The sequence below is a fragment of the Cryptomeria japonica genome, chromosome 8 (genome assembly GCF_030272615.1).
Source record: "Cryptomeria japonica chromosome 8, Sugi_1.0, whole genome shotgun sequence".
NCBI lineage: Eukaryota > Viridiplantae > Streptophyta > Pinopsida > Cupressales > Cupressaceae > Cryptomeria > Cryptomeria japonica.
The window spans coordinates 174,654,713-174,678,303 of NC_081412.1; positions in this window are offsets into that span (position 1 = coordinate 174,654,713).

Below are 23,591 nucleotides of genomic sequence, written 5' to 3' on the forward strand. Positions count from 1 at the left end.
TACAATGGCGTCCTTTGTAAAACCTTGTTGTTCAACAAATGCCTCCACTTCCTTTCTCACTTTCTTAGAAATTACCAGTTTATTTAATTCATAGTGCACCTGTAGAGATTTCTCCTTGTAGGTGTTGGCATTATGGATGAATTGATTATGTGTTGCATTGATGTTTTGTCACTGATGTCAACACTAGTTGATATGGTTGGTTACCGATAGATAGGTTTTGGTTACTGGTAGAAGATCCAGTGTTACCGGCAGAAGAGACTATCTATTGGACACTTCCGACATGTTTGGATCAGTGAAGTATGTTTGATTACATGTGTTATATGCTCCATGAGCATGTTTTGGTCAGTTGGTATTGGATTGGTATTGGATACTATCATATATTCTGGTAAACCCTTATCGACATTATTTTTAAGGCGCTACCGACAAAGATTTCACTAAGGAATCTTGATAGGATGCATAATTAGTGTTGGTGCAACTTCTACATGGATTTTAGGATGCTGAAGATGTTCTTTGATTGTGCTTCAACTACTTGAAGACATTGCTTTGGCATGGTGGACCTAGAATAGGTCTAGTACCTATCTAGGTTATGGATTGGTATCATGATAATGTGTACTCTACACGTTACCGAGATGTTTCGAGATGATTTATGGATTTGTTATTGTTGTTTTGATCTTAAGCTGACATGGAATATCAATGTAATATGGAATTATGTAATGATCTTATTGTAATATCTTTTAGGTGGCCGACCTAATTGGTTTAGGCCTTAGGGTTTGTATAAAATGATGTAAGATCTCATTTGTAGATCATGGTATGGGGATTGTGCATTGTGGTCATGAATTGTAATATCATATCTGAAGGACTTGGTCAATCATAGGTGATTGAATTGGGATTAAAGAAGAGGTCAAATGCCTCTGGTATTAAGCTTAACCGGGACTGTAATCAGGCATGGTAGATGCTATTTCTAGTAGTTCACTCTATTGGATTGTTGTCCATTTATCTTGAGATGGTTGTAGCCTCTCTGCAGTTAGTGAGAATTTTTGTAATGAGCAGTACGCTCTAGGCAGTGTGCCTTCCTGCATGTGCAGACCCCTCATTGTAACACATACTTACTATAGAAGTATGACTGACTATGGGTAGGCTTCCCACCATGGTTTTTCCCTTTCCGAGTTTTCCACGTATAAATCATGGTGTTATGTGGTATGGTTTCTTTGAATTGATTATCTAGTTAATTGTTAAGTTGTATTATTTACCGGTATCTGTTCCTACCAGCATCTATATGTTCTTTACCAGTACTTGATCTATTTTAAGTATGTATTATGGATTAAAAGTTATAATTTGTTAACAACTAATTCACCCCCCTCTCACTTGTTCACTAGTTATCCTAACAGTAGGTGCCAAATCTTTTTGCAATTGTATCTACCGGTTCAGTTAACAAGTGATCTTCATATGCCACCAAAAGATCTGCCTCAACTTCATAACCCATAGGCATCACCCAATTTGTCCTAGGATCAACTGCCTCCATCATATAGGTATCAACTGCCCACATCACCAATAATGGGAAAACAATTCTGAAAGTAGAAAAATAAACCAATGGTCAACTGTCCAAATTTAAACTTCAATCTCTTATCCTTCTTAATGGACTCAAGATTCAATATCAGTTGACTACGCAATCCCTCAGACAAATCATAATCAACATCTTCCTTTATCACCTGATATGCAGTATGAATGGCTGCAACAAGGATGTTGTTCATCCTACTAGAATGATATGTTCGGTAACCAATAACCATTGAAACATATTTAACTGCCGGATCGTTAATATCATTCACTGTCATTGATCTTCCATCCCATCTTGATTTAGTCAGTTTTTCAACATTATTCTTAGGAACAAATCTCAATACTGGAACCTCACCGGTGGCACAAAGTCCAGTGATTGAATGACTAACTTCTTTTGTAATCTTATGTGGTCTGTCGAGCCACATAAATTGGTGGTGAATCCTTCTAAGAACATGTTTGACATGTTCACCATCAAAATCATCAATGGAATTTAGTGCATGGTGGAAACCTTTCTTGGTAACCTTCTTAAATTGTTCCTTCAACACTCCATTCTTATCACACATCAATTTATATTGGTCAAAGATCGCAAAAATACCAAGCCTCCAATTTTCAATGATAAAAAGATCTAACATCTTCTACATGTAACACTCCATAGGGAACTCCGGATAGGGCTCTGATAGGATCAATTTCAACAGATTTAAATGAGTGCCTTTTAAATTCAGGAGGAGGTCTATCTATAACATCTACTAGATGCGGGGTATCCATTCTCAAAGATTCAGACTTCAGATACAGAAAATAGGATTTGCCAGATAAATACCTTTTACCGCTTTCACAACTAGGGTTTCGACACCGACAATGTTCACTCGCTGATTGCTGATCGTGGATCACATCAAATCTCCTCAAATATATATCAATCTAGTTAGATGATGCAAACAAAAACTTTTCTATGGTCTTCTCGCTTTCTGAGTGCTCAAAAGAATCCAAAGTGACAAATGACATTCACAAGGTTCTTTTTATTTGCCCATTATCTACCGCATTAAATGCTATTACCCTAAAACATCTTTTAACATACTACCGGTTCTCATAACACATCAAACCTACCGGTTTGATCATAAAATCACTTCTCAATATCATAATGCATCAAAGTATGCAGATTTTACTTACCTCATGGTCCTTCAGGGGGTTCTAAAATGGATCTAACATTAAGCTCCCCCTAAGCTTTTTAACAACTTAGTTTTCCGATGAAGGGTTCTCCACACTAGGTGAAGAATTAGGATCTTCAGATCGTTTCTCATTATCCTTGTTTTTCTAGATTTTGTTCATTTCAGCTCTAGTCTCCTCCACATCAATTTTCATCTTCCCTTTTTGATCAAAAAATTGATTTACTAGTTGATTCACCTTTTCTCTGCAAAACTTTGCAATATGTCCCAGTTGATGACAATGATAACAAGACATACCAGATGCTGTCCAAGGTCCGACATTGCCTTTACCAGTCCTTCTTCTATAGTTCATAGCTACATGACCGTAGTTATGACAGATTGTGCAAACCACATTCATCCTCTTTTCCATCTCATAGGGGCTAGACTGGTTAGCATAGGGTCTTTGCCAATTAGGAATTATTCGGTCATTAAAGGTTCTTTGCCAACCACCACTAGACCTTTGACTCATGTGAGGTGTCGGATTATTTTCTTCATACTTTCACTCAACAACTCTATGCCCATGCATGTTGCAAGTGTAATAATATCCATTAAAAGTTCTAGGCTTGTATCCTTGATATTTATTATGTCTATAACCATTAGTAACATTAGATATATTTTTACAAACATTAGCAATATGTCCTGGCTTATGACAATTGAAACATACAAGTTTATAAGGTTTCTTACTGATGGATTTCTGAATTTTAGGTGCAAATTTACCTTCTTCCATGTTGTCCTTTGTACCGGAAGACTCACCTTTCTCAAATGTAGTATAACCCAATCCAGTTGTGTCACCTTTCATCCTTTGTGATTGAATTTGATCATCAAGTATGGCAGAGCTTTTGTTAAACTTAGCAAGTTTTTCGTTAGCATCAACAAGTTCCTTTGTAAGATCTTCATTCCTTTTCATAAGAGTCTCTCTAAGAGACATTGCCATATCCAGTTCTGCCTTTATTTCTTCCTTTACTTCTTTTTCCTCATGCCAATGAGTATACAAGGTACCGATTTCTTTATTCAACTTAAAGATCTCATGGTCTTTCTCTTTGATCTTGTCTTCTTCTATCCTCCTTGCTTCAAGTTCTTGACTCATTTTGATGGTTAGAGCTTCTATCTCTCTCCTTAAGTTATCCTTCTCATCATTTAGTTTCTCTACTTCGTCAACCAATGCATCTATGTTTTCTTTGTCAGAAGAAGTGCTTTCAAAAACCTCCAACAGTTGTTCGGTTAGCTCTCTTCTCTTAGCAATTGAGGCTTTATACTTGCCTTTCAATATTTCTAGGGTTTCCTCAGTTTTTGGAAGTTTATTAGACATCTCTCTATAGCTCATTCCTCCCCCCATGTCTACCTTATGGATCCTTCCTAAGCGGTTAAGCCTTGAGGAAGTTTGGCTCTAATACTAATTGATAAAATTATAAGGCACTGAGAGGGGGGGGGGTGAATCACTGCAAGCAAAAACCTTAAGAATCTGATTACACCTCTTAACAACTTTAAAATAAATAGGCATGCAAGGAAAATAATCACATAAGAAAACACTATATAAAATATGCCAACCATAATACAATTATTTATACGTGGAAACCCAAAAGAGAAAAACCATGGTGGGAGTTAGTACCCACAAGATTCACTATCTACAAAATAGAAATCTTTGACCGGTTAAGGTCTTACAAATATGCCTTGTTAGGAGCAGACCTTATTAGGAGTCATTGTTAAACTATCTTCTCTACCGGTTATGCTTTACCGATTGGCTTACAAGACCTATGTGACTATAAAAACATAGTTTCCATCAATGAAAACATAAAACCAGTCACTAATCAACTCTTTACATAAAAACATCAACATCAAGCCAACAGTGAGATGCTAACCAATCCATCCCCAACATAACTCCATAAGACTCCAAAGGAATGACTCAAAGATCAACTGTGGTAGCAAAGGGTCCTAGGTCCAACTCACATCTAGGAATTAAGAAATCTATGGCCACATGAAAAGTAGTAGCCAACTCTACTTGCCACCTATCTGCCTGTCTAGCCGACGCGAGCCCACACCGCTCCACAATGGAGGAAGATATAAAGGAATCAGAAGTACCTAGATCAAATAGTACTGAGATAGATATACCACCCAACACACTTTTAGTCTTGATCATGGTGCCTTGGTTCTCAACTTGGCAATTATCTACCACCGCAAAAACTCTATGGGATCAACCTACATCCCCAATTGTAGGCTCTGACGTTGTTAGCCTCTAACTACCAGTTTGTTGTGAATGTTGTGGACAATGTGCATCTATATGGCCATATTGACCATAGGAGAAAAAATCTCCCCTACCAGGTCCTCTACCTCCAGTCTACCCAGTAGACTACTGGAAACCTCCCCTACTAGGGATCTACAAAGCACTCTATGAGGATTGTCCTGGGAAACTCTGTCTAGATCGATGCCAATTCCTGTTCCTCCTAGACTAAGGGTTGCCCCCATGCTGACCCTAAAAATGTTTTGGCCTAGACTGAAATTTTTGTTGCTGCTATGGCCCACCCTTAGTGGGTGTCTAAGAACTCCTATAAGGTACATCACCTTGGGACTGATTCCCTCTAGATCCAAATCCACTAAAAGGCACACTGCTAATTTGAACTATTGACTGACCACCATGAGCTTGGGCAAGGTTCTGCTCCACTATCCTGGCTTTTTCCATGGCTAACTCAACTAATGTAGGCTCAAAAACTTTCATGCCCCCACTAATGCGATCATTAAGACCTCTCAAGAAGTGTTGGACCAACATAGCCTCATTGTTCCCAATACCGACATACTATTTGAGCTCATAGAACATGTGCTCATACTGGTCAATAGTCATGCCAAACTGATGCAACTCATCAGCTTGACATTGTCTCCACTGTATTGAGAGAAAATGTGCTCTGAACCTCTCTAGGAATATCTCCCAAGACATTGTACTAATGTCCACGTCGATCCTCTACTCCTCTAGCCTCCACCAAGTAGAAGCAAATTTCCTGAGATGCATGATAACGCACCTTGCCTTGGTGTTACTACCATACAGATGCATGGTGAAACACCTATCCAAGTCAATAAGCCAAGTCTCAACCTCGAGACCAATACCTGAACCATCAAAAGAAGGAGGACAAGATTTAAATAAATGCCTCATATGACCCATGGTGACTATATCCTGATCCACTGGAACCTCTCTCCTCCTGGGAGACCTCTCTCTCTCTCTCTCTCTCTCTCTCTCCTTAAGATCCTGAAGATGAGACTCTCCAAACTGAACATTACCCTGTTGTTCGGTCTCTGGTCTAGGACCAAGTTGAGTTAGTACCTCCTGAAACATCTATCGCAACTCCTCCCTTTTGGGAACCTGTTGTACAATGTGCTGCTCACTATGCTGGCTAACCTCTCTGGGCTCACTAGGATGAACTGACTGAACTTTCTTAACATTATCATGAGTGGGTTGTGGTGAAGGACTGTGATGGCATGCACTATGGCCATGTCCCTGTTTGGTCCCAGAGACAACTAAGAGGGGGGTGAATCAGTTGTCAAATAAATTCAAACTAAAAACAACTTAACCAACCTTAATGCTTAATACTGGTAAACAAGACTTTATGCTGGTAGGCAGTTTATCAGTTAATTGCAGTACCAGTAAAGATTAATGCATGAAACAGAAAGACAATAAAATCCACAACACATAACACCAATATTTGTACGTGGAAACCCTATAAGGGGAAAAACCATGGTGGAGAATTTTACCCATAATTAGATGATAGTAATGTAGATAGTATGTGTATACAAATGGGGTCTGCACATGCAGAAAGGCCAAGAACCTAGAGCTCACTGCTCAAACACAAATAGGAGTCACACTGACTACAATTGGATGGTTAAATCCAATAATGATGTACTGCTCAAAATAGCATCTTCATATGCTGGATTCAGTACCGGTTCAGTTCTGATATGTCTTCACAGAAACCTTCCTTCAACCTTCAAATGATGTCTGCGTGTATAGCTCTGCTAATATTCACATATACCGAATTAAAATCCTCCTCACATTCGCATATCGATCTTACAAATAAGATCTTACATATATACCAAAGCCTAAGACCAATTGAGTAGGTCAGCCCTACCAAAGATATTACAATAAAACAATTTACAAGTAAAACAATAATCGATGCAATATCCGATTCAATATGTTGATATGGTTTTGTCATTGATGTCAACACCTATTAACACTTATCAACTCTGGCACTTGGAGAATTGGCAAGGTTCACCGACAAGCAAGTGACTTATGCACAATCACCGGTATTTGGTACACCAGCATGATATATTGTTCACCAGCACTTGGAATGACATGGAAAATACTTGGTTATGTCGAAGACATTGTTTGGACACTTTGTCTTGAAGATTTGTTCATTGGTATATTCATGTTTGCATATTTGCTGTTATTGGCAAATAGGTCCAGGATAAGCACCGATGGGCTTATCTATTTCAGATCAGCACGTCACGCTATGGAGATGATTTAATATTGTTGTAAATGCATTAAGCCGACACGTTGAATAGGATATTGCATCAGTTATTGTTTTACTTGTAAATTGTTTTATTGTAATATTTTTTATAGAGCCGACCTACTCAATTGGTCTTAGGCTTTGGTATATATGTAAGATCTTATTTGTAAGATCAATATGTGGATGTGAGGAGGATTGTAGTTTAGTATATGCGAATATTAACAAAGCTATACATGCAGACATCATTTGAAGGTTGAAGGAAGGTTTCTGTGAAGACATATCAGAACTGAATTGGTACTGAATCCAACATATGAAGATTCTATTTTGAGAAATACATCATTATTGGATTTAACCATCCAATTGTAGTTAGTGTGACTCCTATTTGTGTTTGAGCAGTGAGCTATAGGCGCTTGGCCTTTCTGCATGTGCAGACCCCATTTGTATACGCATACTATCTGCAGTAGTATCATCTGATTGTGGGTAAGGTTTCCCACCATGGTTTTTCCCCTTACAGGGTTTCCACATACAAATATTGGTGTTATGTGTTGTGGATGTTATTGTCTTTCTGTTTCATGCATTAATCTTTACTGGTATTGCAATTAACTGATAAACTATCTACCGACATAAAGTTTAGTTTACTGGTATTAAGCATTAAGGTTGGTTAAGTTGTTTTTGGTTTGAATTTATTTGACAACTGATTCACCCCCCCTCTTAGTTGTCTCTGGGACCTAACAATTGGTATCAGAGCCTAGTCCTCTTTTTGCAAAAGTTTAACAGCTTGAGGAGATCCAATGTCTTCTAACTATTTCAGGAAGGACAGTCCTAAAATTGATGGAACTAACTATGGCATATGGAAGATCAGGATGGAGACACATCTGAATTGCATTGGAAAGGACATCTGGGCTGTTACAAAGAATGGCTATACTACTCCTACTCAAAGTCAACCTAATCCACCTAACTTGGCTAAAGATGAGGAAAATGATTGCAAAGCAAGGGAAGCACTTTTGAGCACATTATCAGATCAGATCATGGGATTATCTGATAGATCTACTACTAAATCTATTTGAGACCATTTGGAAACATTCAATGAAGGAGATTCCACAGTCAAAATTGCAAAACTTGAAAGCTTCCGGGTCAGGTATGAAAATATGAAAATGGAAGAAGATGAAAGGATTTCTGCTTTTATGGAAAGAGTAAATGAAATTGTTTTGGGTATTAAATGTTGTGGAGGAACCTTAAGTGAAGATGAAATTGTTTCAAAATTTTTAAGAGGATTGCCACCGGCATACAAAATGAAAGTTACTGCTATAAATGAGTTAAGAACAATGCCTTATACATCAGTAACTAGGGACCTAACAGTCCCCTACCTCTACCATGATCGTGCCCACCACCACGACCTCTACCTTTTCCTTTCCTAGCCATAATCCTAACCATAACACTAGCAAAAGTTTAGATCTACAACAAGGATACTAACAAGGGAAACAAAAACACTAAGACTTAATAATAGGTCTAGTTGAATGGGCTCAATTTAAAACCAGAGTACCTAGAGTTGAGACTTGGGCTCTGATACTAATTGTAACACCCTGCCAAGATACCCTGAAGGGATAAACTAAAACACTAGAAACGAGTGCAAATATTTTTTTTTTTTAAACTTAAATAAGTTTAATGATACATTGAGTTAACAATATGCTTAGATTACATAACGAAAGACTTAACTTAACACCTAAAGAGTTTCCCAACTTGGTTAACATGGTTTGCAACTAACATTGCTGAACATTAATTAATCCAATTAAGTTGATCAAACTTACAAACAAAATTATATTTATCCAAAGGTTAATTTATCCAATAGCATAAAACATTGATAACATGTCTAAGTTCATTCATTAGGAATCTATCCATTACATTATATCTAACATTTAAATAAAACATAAGCAATAACATTTAATTTCCATTCATACATTGTTTGCATCATAAGATAAAATTACATTGCATTTCACTAAATCACTAAGTCTAAATAATTAGATAATGTTTACATTATAATTACATCTTTCCATGAAGGCATACATAACAAATAATTACAACCAACCATATAAGGTCCATGATATACAAAGAATGATCCATAATAACAAATGGGATCCAACTGGATAACAAGACGCTCGAATCCAAGTGCAATTGGAACACATGTGAAGCCAACTCCTGCAAGAAGGAACAAACACACCCAATGGAAAGTGACACTACCACCCGACCATGTGGCTCAAAATGGAACAAACACACCCGATGGAAAGTGACACTACCACCCGACCATGTGGGTCAAAATGAACCACACCATCGTGCTAGGAGATAGAAATAAGACCCACTAGCAACCTAAAGGTATCCACACACACATGGTCGAAATCACAACATCAAAAAGACTCACATGAAGTAAAAAGTCACAGAACATGACTCCACATAAAAATAGTTTAGGTGAAACCAACAAGACTACACACTAGTGACCATAAGGGAAGAGTGTCATCACATAGCTTGGTATGGTTACCCTGGCAGGCCTCCATAGGTCCCAACCCCCATCTTGGGTTATCCTGGTAACCTCTCCCGAACCCTCGGCCCCATCCAAGTCTCATGTGGACCCAAACAATCCTTTCGTGAGGACAAGGTTGTTGGTTTGCCATTCTAGGCCTTCTCACTGCATCATGAGTCTGTACTAGCACTAAACCATGAGCGAGGTATAATTATCTTACTTAATATTTCATCTGCCAAGCCCCCTAATATATTATTAATTTATCACTTACTTAAACAAACTTTCGATGGGTTACCCTGCTAACCACTTTGGGTGCGACCCCCACTCGAAAGCCACTCTCCCTTATGACACTTAACCAACAATGACCAAATGAACTCCCAAAACCAAGGTATAACATGAAATTGTACACGAAGTTCAAAACAATAGAAAACTACTTTGCCAAATAAGCCCTTACACAATGTTAACTAACTGACAAATCCTTGACTAGTGACATGAACAACCATGAAGACAACTACATGACAACATCTGATACATTCAACCAAGGACTTGCATTTTTAAAAATAAATGCAAATACAGTCAATTAAATCACGCATCTTCGCTAATCTAGAATGACATTATTTTCCGTTTCGTTTAAAATGCAAATTGACCAAGGTTTTCTAATTCTTCTAAATTTTAAAATACATCATTTAAATATCACCATATCACAATAAATTAAAAAGAAACACAATACAATTACACACACACAGACACACACACACACACACGTATAAAAATATAAGCTAAATTGTTCATTTACTAATCTAATGTTTTCCTTCCCTTTTTTTTAAAAACTAAAATCCTCATCTTTTATTTTCAAAATACAATATCAAACTTAAATTAAATTTTTATTAAATTAAATTTTTATTAAGCACCATTATTGGTACTTCCGCCACCATGCGACCCCCCTTATGAAAGGAGGCAGTGGCCTGGGGGACCATGACAAGGGTCCCCTACCACAACCTCAACTATGGTGGGTGGCCGTGCCATGGCTTCCCAGACACATTGCCTCCCCATGGGGAGGGGAAGCTTTGGCTCCCCACCATGGGATACGTGGTGGGCCACCACATCACCCCCTCTCCAATCACCAAAAAAAAACATTTTTTTTAATATATATTTTTTTAATTTCAAAACAACTTACCCAACAAACTTAGAAAAATTTCCGAGTTCAAAACAATGATAGTTCAATTAAATTTTTGTTCTTTTAAAAAAAAAATACAACTTCCAGGAAACCAAAATTAGACAAATTTTGCCAGCATAACCCCATACGAGGGTGAAATTCAACAAATTTTAAACTTTCCCCAAATCAATATCACAAGAAGCAAACTAATTTTCCATTCTATAAACGACATTGAATACTTCAAATATGGAATTTTTTTACAAAAACACAGTGAACAAACACACCCAAAATTTAATTTGAAACCAATTTTTCAACAAATTAAGAATTGATTGGGAAATTGAAATGAAACCAAAGAGGATTTAAATTGAAAATTTAAATTCTATCTTTCCCTTTTTCAACAAAATCTTAATGAGTTTGCAAACAAATGATTTCAAACACACACAGAGATTTTTTTTTGTTTTGTTTTTAAATCAGTTAAACTTTGAAAACAAAGGGTTTTTTTTTACAAACACCAACCTTAATAAGCTATCCTGGAAGATAAATTTGAGAAGAGCTAAATCCTTCAGCTAGAAAAATTCCTCAACTAGAGATGAAGACCAATTTCAATCCAAAAACAACCTCCTTGCTTCCCATGAAACACCCAGGTTAAATAGAAAATTTTTAACCTAAATATCTATTCTAGGTTGAAATTATTTCCACCCAATCAAAACATTTCCAATAAAGTGAATTTTCAAAAATGCTTTTCTCTCCACAATTTCATTTTTCAAATTTAATTAAAATCTGAAATTTCCATTTCAAAAAGTCAATGAGGGAGATATTTTATTTTTCCAATTTCTATTTAACTTTTTCAAAAATGCATACACATAATTCAATTTCACAATTTGAAAATAACAATTGATCAAACTCCCTAATTTAATGAGTTTAACAAATTCATTTATCAATTTATAATACTAAGGGGTCCAAGTTAATTTTTATCCCTTTATTTAAATATTGCATAATAAACACATTAACTAATAAATACTTCAAGGTTTAATAATTAATTTCACAACACATAACACACAACTCAAGTAAACCAAATAAGAACATGACCCACATACCAATCACAGGGAAGTTGACAAATGCCTGACAATGCTCACTATTGAGCATGGCTAGGGGTAATTGTAGGGCCTTACGACTATCTCCTCCACTTCCATCAGGTCAATAAGGTACGCTTAGACCTGTGAAGCCAGGTGGAGTGGATATCTCATACCTACACGGTACTTGTACCTGCAATTTCCTGCATCAACCAACCACATATGCATATATATATATATATAGTAGATACACTAGTGAAGGAGAACCGTGACGTTCCTTGTCTCATGGAAGTGAGTGAAGGAAAATCATCTCCTCACACCACATACACTTACAAACATGATAACATGTATATAAGATATCACATGCATAAAATAAATGTGTTAGTCCATGTCAGTATTTCAATATAATAACATTTAACTTATCAATAAAGAAATATTGCATGAACAACATACACTAAAACTCAAATTAAAGTATAACACATCATAGCATAATGTCTGAGTAAAATATCACAATATAATCTATCCACTGAAAAAGTCAACTGTAGTCAAAACATATATCTAAAAAGTCCGATCGAGGGAGGGGTACTACTGTAGACGTATAAATTTAACCACTTTCCTAAATAAATATTTAATATTTATTTTAACCCCATTCCCCCTATTAATTAAATTATATTTAATTATTTTCTTCATTTTCATCTATTTGATTAAATAAATTACTCAATTTATTTAATTAAATTCACCTAAACCTTTTCTAGCCTCTCATTAAATAAATCATTTTATTTAATTAATTCCCCTTTCTCCTTTTTAATTAAATTTACATTTAATTTAATTGATCCTTGCAAATAAATAAATCTAATTTATTTATTAAATCCCCCCACTTGTATTTATGCAAGTTGAATCTATTTTAGTTGAAATAAAGTAATTTTATTTTAATTAAAATCCTTTTCCCGCCACTTGCATTTTGCTACATCTCCCACTTGCCTCCTAAACCCCTTCTAGATTCTTCTAATCACTTCTAATTTATCCTAATTCATCTCCTAATTATTGTCACATTCCTAAGAAAAGAGAAGTCACTTCTCAAAGCCTCCAAAGTCTTTGAAATGCATTAAAGGCTTTATGTCTTCAACAAGCTAACCCTCAAAGTTTTCGTAACCATTAATGGTTAACTCAACCTTCTTGCATGGTTAGAGACTTTCTCTCTAACTTAACCCTCATCTAACCCAAGGGTCTCATCAAGCATTCATGACTTTAACCTTGGTTATCCTATTAACCCTTGCACAAGAGTTTACCCCTTGGGTAAAAGCTTTATCCATTAGATAACCCTAACCTAACCTTAACCCTTACCTCCTAGGGTAACCTTCATGTCTACTTAGGCATTTAATGCTTCTTGCATCTCCTCTCAAGCAACTCTTTGTTAACAATTGTCATCATTTCATTGGTGAGAATTGTAAACATGGATTGATTAATTTTCAATCCTAGCCATTGTTAAGATTATTCAATCTTAACCATCCATTGCCCTATTTTCCCTATAAATAGAGCTCTCATTCCTCATTTAAAAAAACAAAAAATAAAATTTCATGCATCTACATTATAGTCTAATTTACTAAATATTTTTGTCTCTCTTTGTTAAATCATCATAATAGCATTTAGAAGCATTATAAATCATGGAATATTCATGCTAGGATAATTTGCTAACCTTTTATCATATCATCATATTTATACTAGCTTAATCATCATAGCTTCAATATCATACATCTTAGAATGCATTCATGAATATAAATCAAACATCACTCATTCTTGGAGTTGTCATCCCTAAGTCATTTGCTCAATGATCTGAGAGAAAAACATTGACTTTAGGGATCTTGTGAGTTAGAGAACAATGAGACACCCCTTGGGAAGTTTAACTAATTTAATTATTTCATAAACTTGCACCAAGAGTCTCATTGGTGTGTGGGTCTTTTGGATTTGAGTTGTTCATTTTTGTAACCGCATTTTCTCGCATACAACTACAATAGGAATATTTTATATCAAATTCGTCTCTTGTCCTCCTTGATCACAACCATGGGGTCCATTTTGTTTCACAGGGCCAAATATGAAATTTCACCCCCAAAACCCCCAAAATGCAAATAAATTGAAACCCCTTTTGAAACAATTTTTTATAAAGCCAAATTTGCAACAAGTGCTCACAAATCTGCAACCCATAATCTGAAGCAAACTTTCATATCTTACATTTTCTTTCATTCTTACATGCATTCATGGATTCAACCTAGGGTTATAATACCTTAAAAACCACATCTCTGATACCACTTGTAAGGAAACTTCCAGCCAACTTTATGACAATTTCCACATAACCCTATTTTGATTTTAATCAAATCAACACATAGAACCCACATTCAAAGAATAGACAACATACCCATGAAAATGTGACACAAGATATACCTTGTGAAAACCCTCATGAGAGAAAAACCTAACCTCCAAAAGAATCATCTGCCATGTATTATGAACAATGTAACCATTACAATACAACTATGGAAAGCCTTCGAGATGAGCCATTCAACAAGCACTCCATGTGACCAAACATGTAAGAACACATCCCAGGCCATGCTTCCTTCCTTCACAAATGCTAACCTAGCTAACCCAAATAACTACCCTTGTGGTGCTTTTATAGACAAGCTCCCACAAAACGACCATGTGGTAAATAACCCTACCTACCCTCAATTACTATTGGGTACTTTATTTGATTTATTCCCCAATAATAATTTACAATAAAATATAATATTCAATGTAATAACTCATCAAGTGGTCTCCAAGAATTTTTCCTAAGGAATATCTACATGTTGCACATCCATCTAGGTGCTCCTAGGTGTAACAATAATAATTAATTATTACATTACATGTCCATGGGAATTACATAATAAATAAAATATTACAATTAAACATTATTATGCAAGGTGTACAACACCTATTTTTCCAACAATGTAAAGGTGCAAAGTCAGCTAAAGAAATCTAGGAAAAATTGAAGAGTGTATTTGAACGTGATGAGAGGACAAAGCAAGCCAAGATAAAAAATCTAAAACACCAGTTTGAGAATGTGAGGATGTGTGATGATAAAAAATTAAAGGCCATATTCATCAAGTGAATGAGATTGTAAATGCACTTAGGGGTATTGTTGGAATGCTAGAAGAAAATAAAGTTGTAAGGAAGATAGTGTTAATATTGCACAAAAGCTATAAACCTTAGAAGCATGCTATTAAGGAAAGCCATGATATGAATAAGTACACCATGGATCAGATCCTTAGCTCACTACCTATCTTTGAGATTGTTGAATTGGATGACATCAAAAAGGAAAGGAAAAAAGTAGCATTTGAAGTTACAAAGAAGACTGAAGAAGAACCAGAAGAAAATGAAGACATGAATGATATTAAATCAAACTTTGTGAGAAGATTGAAGAGAAGAACTGAAAAACACAAAGGTAAGTTACCCCTAAAATGTTTTAATTGTGAAAGAATCAGTCATTATGCTTCTAGATGTATCACTAGTACATTTGGGGCTGATTTTTGATGGCCTATCATTGGAATATAGACTATTTTTCGTCAGACTGCCGACAAACAAAGCCGTCAAAAACTCGTCGTCGGTCATTCCAACACTACTATCTAACATCGGAATTCCGACGACATCATGAACTCTTCTGACAGTGGCCATGACTGCTCATCTGACAAGATAATGTCGTCGGGCGTAAAGCATCCTCGTCGGATGGACGTCGGAATGCTGACACCTACCAGGAACTTGCATCGATGAGGATTATGATGAGCATCTGACAATAGTGCCATTGGACATACAACATCCTTGTCAGATGTTTCTTCAATTAGAGTTGGAATTCCAATGCCAATCAGGAACTATGCACTGATGAGGATGTTGTTTGTCCGACGGTTTGGTCATCGGTGCAAAGTTGGGAGGATGTCAGAATTCCAACAGTTCTTTATTTTTATTAAAAAATAATAATACGCATGCCAATTATAATGTTGCTTGTTAGTTCCAGTATATCGAGATAGCTAACCCGATCTAGTAATGCCAGTATTGAAGGAGGTAATCAGAATATCTATACTGAACGCCGATATTGAGAAGCTTGCCAGAATAACTAACAAGGGTAGAATTAAAACATTTCGCAATAGCGATGAGGTGAAGTTGTCCCGATGAAGAAAGTATAAGCGTAAGTGTGATTTGAGCTTATCGGGATAATCTGTGAAGTCGAAATAACATATTAGAGACATTCCAACCAGTGAGAAGTATCCCGATGACATGTAAACTATTGGAAATGTACCTCTAATTCACTTGACATTTTGTTCATATTGATCGGGTTAACTCTTGCCGATGAAATAATGTGAAGGAAATCTGTGAGCTCTATCGACATGACTCTTGCCGATGTATCCTCTTCCATCAAAGCTCAGAGGAGCAGGTTTGACGTTATTCCGATGACCTGACGAAGTCAACTTTGGTCATCAAGATAACTTCGGATTTTAGGAAAACTGCATCAGAGTTGTGCCTATGACCCGATGGAGCTATCTTAGGGGGTCCGGGTTGTCATCGGCTATCAGAGTTTTCGGTTTGGAGTTAAGCCGATACCCGATGAAGTCACCTTTGGTGATCGGGTTGATATCAACAATCGGGTCGACATGATGGAGGCTACACCGAAGTCCCGATGAGTCCGCTCTTTTTTGTCTCAGAGTTCTTCACTTATCGGGATAGCAGTTTTGGGTGTGAGCCGATGACCCGATGAGACCACTTTAGGTTATCGGGATAACAATGTAGATCATGGTAACCTTGCAGTGTTGGTTCCGATGAGCTGATGAGGTCCACTCTCGATTTATCAGAGATCGGGGTAACACTTCCTGTGTTTTGCCGATGACCCGATGGATTCACCTTCAGTGATCGAGTATCATCAGGAGATCGGCTCTATCGGTTGAAAGCTATCCCAATGGCCGATGCAAAAGAGATCGACTGCGGATGTGAGTTCGAACTGAGATCCAAAAAGGTGAACACTCGGACACTAAGGATGAGACAGTTGGTGTATATGAATATGAACCGACCCGACTCCCTGCTACATGTGGGATAATTGGTTTTCCATGAATGCAGACTGACATAGGCAGACGGTTAGACTTCAATCCATTGCTGCAGTTGCTCAGATGAACGATCGACCATTTTGGTATTTGAAGCCGAACGTGAACTGAATATAGGGTTACGACTTGGGATAGCTATTGAGCAATCTGGAACTGTAGTTTGATCTGAGTGTTGTTTGTTACATCTAGAATGATTTTTTGACAGAGTGTAAGGAAGTCTATAGACTGAACTTTATTGTATTTGACATATTGATAATAAAGTTATTTTCTGTTGGTGGTGGGTTTTTCTCCCAAAAGGGTTTTCCCACGTTAACTCTATGTGTTCTATCTCTGTGTTGTTTAATTATGTATGCTCATGCTTATGCCATATTCTATAAATGTTGAAAATTTATAAACACTAGTCTATTTTCCCCTACAAATTGATGTTAGGGAAGCGTATTTCCGCACTTGCTTTCCTTACAAGTGGTATCAAAGCTTGGCCCATTTTGTTATCCTTGTTGGGTAGGGTTAATTTTTTGTGTCAATTCTGTTTCAGTGGGAGTCTTGCAGAGTGTCTACTTGTTTGTTTTACAGGTTAAGATGGCGAGCACCTTAGGGCACATAGACATGGAGAAATTTAATGGTTCCAGTTTCAAACTATGGAAACTCAAGATGGAAGACTTGTTGGTCGACCAAGATCTTTGGATTGCGATGTCTGCGTAGAAACCTATAGGCATTAAGCAAGAAGATTGGGATTTAGCCGACTAGAAGGAAAGGGGTCTAATCAGGCCATGCCTTGCTAATTCTATTCTATTAAACGTCCATGAGGAGAAGACTACACATCTTCTCTGGAATAAGTTGGGAGATATTTATCAAGGAAATCCTTGGTGAATAAACTTTTCTTGAGGAAGAAACTATACTCTCTGAAGATGGATGCAAGAACACCATTGGCAAACCACTTGAATGCATTCAACATGGTTCTTGCATAGTTAAATTCTATTGGTGTGTCCTTCTAGGAAGAATAACGTTGCATGTTGCTATTGTGTTCATTGCCTGACTCTTGGGAACACTTAGTGATGGCTATCGATAGTATTACGACCCAGTTCAAGATGGATACTGTGGTAAATACTCTTTTTTTCAGAAGAAATGAGAAAGAAGTCTTTTGAGACAACAAAAGATGCATTCTCTGTTCGAGGTAGACCGAAGGACAAAGACAAGAAGAAAGGAAAGAAGTCCAAGTCTCAAGAGAGATTTAAATCTCCAGGAAAGAAGTCAAAGGTGAAGTGCTGGAACTGTGGGCAGAAAGGGCATATCTGAAAGGATTGCAAGGAGGAGAAAAAGAAGAAGAAGTATTCTGACACTGAATCTTCTCAGAGTGATGCATATGCATTTGTAGCAGACCTGGCAATACCTACCTTAGATGACACCTGGTTAGTAGATTCTGACGCATCTTTTCACATGACCTCCCACAAGGAGTGGTTCTCGAAATATGAACCATATGTTGGTGGAAAGGTATATTTGGCCAGTGATTCTATGTTGGAGATTGTAGGGAGAGGCAGAATTAAAATTCAATTCCCAGATAGTAGAGTGAAGGGGATCAATGGAGTTCTTCATATACCAGGTCTGGCAAGAAACCTTCTCTCTGTAAGTAAACTTAATGATGTTGGAATACAAGTTACATTTATATCTAGTGGTTGCAAGATGACTAGGGGCTCCATTGTATTGGAAAAGGGTGATCACATTGGTACATTGTATAAGTTAAATGCTAAACCTATATTTTGTAATGTATCTTCTAAAAAGTCTGTTAAGACAACTGTAATGATGCATAATGCTAATTCATTGTAAGCTAAACTTTCTGCTGAGAAAACAATGCTCTGGCATAATAGGTTAGGCCACATAGGTGAAAAAGGTTTTAAAGCCTTGAAGAATAAGAATCTAGTTGAAGGTCTGGATGATTGTAGTTTTGAGTTCGATTTCTGCGAACACTGCATATATGGAAAACATAACCGTGTTTAGTTTTATTCTAGTTCTCATAAATCTTCTGCCATTCTGGATTATGTTCACTCTGATGTGTTTGGTCCAGTGGATGTTCCTTCTCTATCTAAGTCTAAGTATTATGTATCTTTTGTAGATGATTATTCAAGAAGGGCATTTGTGCATTTTCTTAAAAGTAAATCATAAGTGTTCAGTCGGTTTAAGGAATTTAAGAACCTTGTTAAAAATCAGACTTGGAGAAGGATTAAATATTTAAGAATAGACAATGGTGATGAATACTGTAGTGCAGATTTCAACAAGTACTATGTTGATCAAGGAATTAAGAGACATAAGAATGTACCTTACACTCCACAACAAAATGGAGTCGCTGAAAGGTTGAATCAGTCTCTAATGGAGAAGGCAAGAAGCATGTTGAGCGAAGCTGGGTTGGAATAAAAATTCTGGGCTGAAGCAGTTGCTACAACGTGTTACTTGCTGAATCATTCTCCTACTTCAACATTGGTTGACAAAACACCTATGGAAGCATGGTTTGGTAAGAAAAATTCTTTAAGGCACCTTCATTTTTTTGGTGCAGAGGCATATGCTCGTGTGCCTGATATGAATAGATCTAAGTTTGATAACAAAGGGGTGAAATTTATCTTCATTGACTATGGAGTTGGTGTGAAAGGATACAAACTTTGGAATCTAGTGACTGGTAAGGTTATGTACAATAGACGTGTGATATTTCATGAGCTGAAGCCTATGTCACTAGATCATAATATAGAAAAGAAAGGAGAAGTTGAGGTTGAAATTCCTCTAGCCAAAGAAGAGTCTCTAGAGATACCTAAAGATGAGGATAGTTCAAGCAATTCTGAAGAAGAACATGATGATGAGCCTCCTGTGGAACCTCAAGAAGCCTCAACACTAGAGTTGAGAAGATCTACTCGAGAGAGGCGACAACCTAGTAGTTATACACCTAATAAGTACAATCACTCTATGTTGAATGTTAATTGTGCTTATGCTTTACTTGCAGGTACTGATGAGCCTACGACTGTCAAAGAAGCAATTGAAATGCCTGATTCGGATTCCTAGTTGGAAGCCATGAATGATGAGATATCATCACTAGATAAAAATGGAACTTGGGATTTGGTGCCATTGCTTAAAGGCAGAAATCTTGTAGGCTGCAAGTGGGTGTTCAAAAAGAAGTATGGTCTAGATGGTAGCATTGACAAGTACAAAGCAAGACTGGTTGCACAGGGGTACTCGCAAAAAGAAGGCATTGACTATGGGGAAATCTTCTCTCCTGTAGCTAAGCTGACATCTATTAGATTTCTCTTGTCACTTATAGAAACATATGATTGGGAGATTGAGCAGATGGATGTGAAGACAACATTTCTTTATGGTGATCTTGAAGTAGAAATTTATATGTCCCAGCTTGAGCATTTTATGGAAAAAGGCAAAGAACATCTGGTATGCAAACTCAAGAAGTCTCTGTATAGTTTGAAACAATCTCCCAGAATGTGGTATCAAAAGTATGATACATTTGTTTTGTCCTTGGGATTTGTGAGATCAAAAGCCGATCATTGTGTTTACTACAAAACTGATGGTGATAGAATTCTTATCATAGCTTTGTATGTAGATGACATGTTGTTCATAGGAAACACAAAAGGTATGATCTCAGATTTAAAATCTCAGCTTTCTATGAAATTTGAAATGAAGGACTTAGGACTAGCAAATTACATTCTAGGAATGGAGATAAAAAGGGATAGATCTAAGAGGAAACATTGGCTCAGCTAGATAAAGTATATAACCAATGTTCTTGTCAGCTTTCATATGTCTGACTGTAAACCACATGTTGTTCCCATCTTGCATGGAACTAAGTTGTCTATGCTTGATAGTCTGAAATCTCCAAAAGAGATTGACAACATGAAAAATGTACCTTATGCAAGTGCTATAGGAAGTTTGATGTATGCTATGGTCTGTACAAGACTAGACAATGCCCAACCAGTGGGAGTACTTAGCAAGTTTATGTCGAATCCAGGAAAGCCGCACTAGGATGCTGTAAAGAGAGTGTTTAGATATCTGAAGGGTACTTTAGACTTTGCATTATGTTATCATGGTAATCTGAAGGATTCAAAGAGAACTCTCAACATTTGTGGTTATACAGATTCTGATTGGGCAGGGGATATTGATAGCAGGAAATCCACTAGTGGATATGTTTTTGTCCTGAATGGTGGAGCAATTAGTTGGATGAGCAAGTGGCAAGCTGTAGTCGCTTTGTCCACTACAAAGGTAGAATACATGGCGGCCACACATGCTTGTAAAGAAGCAGTCTGGCTTAGGCCTTTGAGTTCAGATATTGGTTTTGATGTAGCACAGGTTGAAATCTGGAGTGACAATCAGAGTGCCATATGTTTGGCAAAGAATACTACTTTCCATGCCAGATCAAAGCATGTTGATGTTCAGTATCACTTTGTTCGTGACATGGTGGAAGATGGAAAAGTTTATCTTAGCAAGGTAGACACTCTAGAAATTGTTGCAGATGCCTTGACAAAACCAATGAGCATGCACAAGTTTAGGTGGTGTTCAAATTCTATGGGTCTTGATACCCATGTTCCTCAGTAACATCTGAAATGGTAATCGGTCTAGTGAATTCCTCGTCAAGTGGGAGTTTGTTGGAAATGTGCCTCTAATTCACTTGACATTTTGTTCATACTGATCGGGTTAACTCTTACCGATGAAACAATGTGAAGGAAATTTGTGAGCTCTATCGGCATGACTCTTGCCGATGTATCCCATTCCATCGGATCTTGGAGGAGCAGGTTTGACGTTATTCCGATGACCCGATGAAGTCGAATTCAGTCATTAGGATAACTTTGGCTTTTGGGAAGACTGCATTAGAGTTGTGCCAATGACCCAATGGAGCTATCTTAGGAAGTCCGGGTTGTCATCGGCTATCGGAGTTTCCAGTCTGGAGTTAAGCCGATACCTGATGAAGTCACCTTCAGCGATCAGGTTGATATCAGTAATCCGGTCGACGTGATGGAGGCTACGCCAAAGTCCCAATGAGTCCACTCTTTTTTGTCTCGGAGTGCTTCTCTTATCGGGATAGCAGTTTTGGGCATGAGCCGATGACCTGATGAGACCACTTTAGGTTATCGGAATAACAATGCAGATCGGGGTAACCTCACAGTGTTGGTTCTGATGAGCTGATGAGGTCTGCTCTTGGTTATCGGAGATCGGGGTAACACTTCCTATGTTTTTCTGATGACGTGATGGAGTCGCCTTCGGCGATCGGGTATCATCAGGCAATCGGCTCTACCTGTTGAAAGCTATACTGATGGCCGATGCAGAAGAGACCGACTGCGGATGTGAGTTCGAAACAAGATCCAAAAAGGTGAACACTTGGACACTAAGGATGAGACTATTGGTGGATATGAATACAAACCAACCCGACTCCCTCCTGCATGTGGGATAATTGGTTTTCCATGAATGCAGATTGACATAGGAAGACAGTTAGACTTCAAGTCGTTGTTGCAGTTGCTCAGATGAATGATCGACCATTTTGGTATTTGAAGCCGAACGTGAACCGAATATAGGGTTACGACTTGGGATAGCTATTGAGCAATCTGAAACTGTAGTTTGATTTGAGTGTTGTTTGTTACATTTGGAACGATTGTTTGATAGAGTGTAAGGAATTTTTCTGATTGAACTTTATTGTATTTGACATACCGATAATAAAGTTATTTTCTGTTGGTGGTGGGTTTTTCTCTCGAAAGGGTTTTCCCACGTTAACTCTTTGTGTCCTATCTCTGTGTTGTTTAATTATGTATGCTCATGCTTATGCCATATTATGTAAATGTTGAAAATTTGTAAACACTAGTCTATTTTCCCCTGTAAATTGACATTAGGGAAGCGTATTTCCGTACTTGCTTTCCTTACATAAACAAGGAGGTATCGGGGAAACTATCTTGACTATACACTTGCGGTTGGAAGATGGATATCGGTGGAATCTATGGCGATACAAAGAATAATACCCTTATTGATGAAGCTGATAAAAATAGGAGTAATAGGATCATCAAAAGGCTGATAGAACATCCTATCTCGATAATGAATATATCTAATAACATCAGAATAAGACACTCCGATAATGCATCCTCTTCTAAGTACCTATATCGATATAACTTATAAAGATGGGATAGCATCTTTTTGCTTTGCTGATGGTAAAGGTAATTTCGATAAAGCACTGCTTAAGAGGTATTCAGGATAACTTACATAAGTGGAATAGCACATAAAAGTCACTTTGATCAATGAAGTTATCCCGATGCTTTAGAAATGAAACAACATCAAGAAAGTTATCCTGATCTAACATTCACAAAACAAACAACCCGATAGCAAGCGAGAGAAGGATAAAACCCTTATCAGGATAACTTGTAGTGTCGAGAAAATGAACTTTGGGTATGTCGATAGTTAAAACAATGCCAATGGACACCGACCGAGACATTATAGGTGCATATAGATAAAAAATAAAACAAAT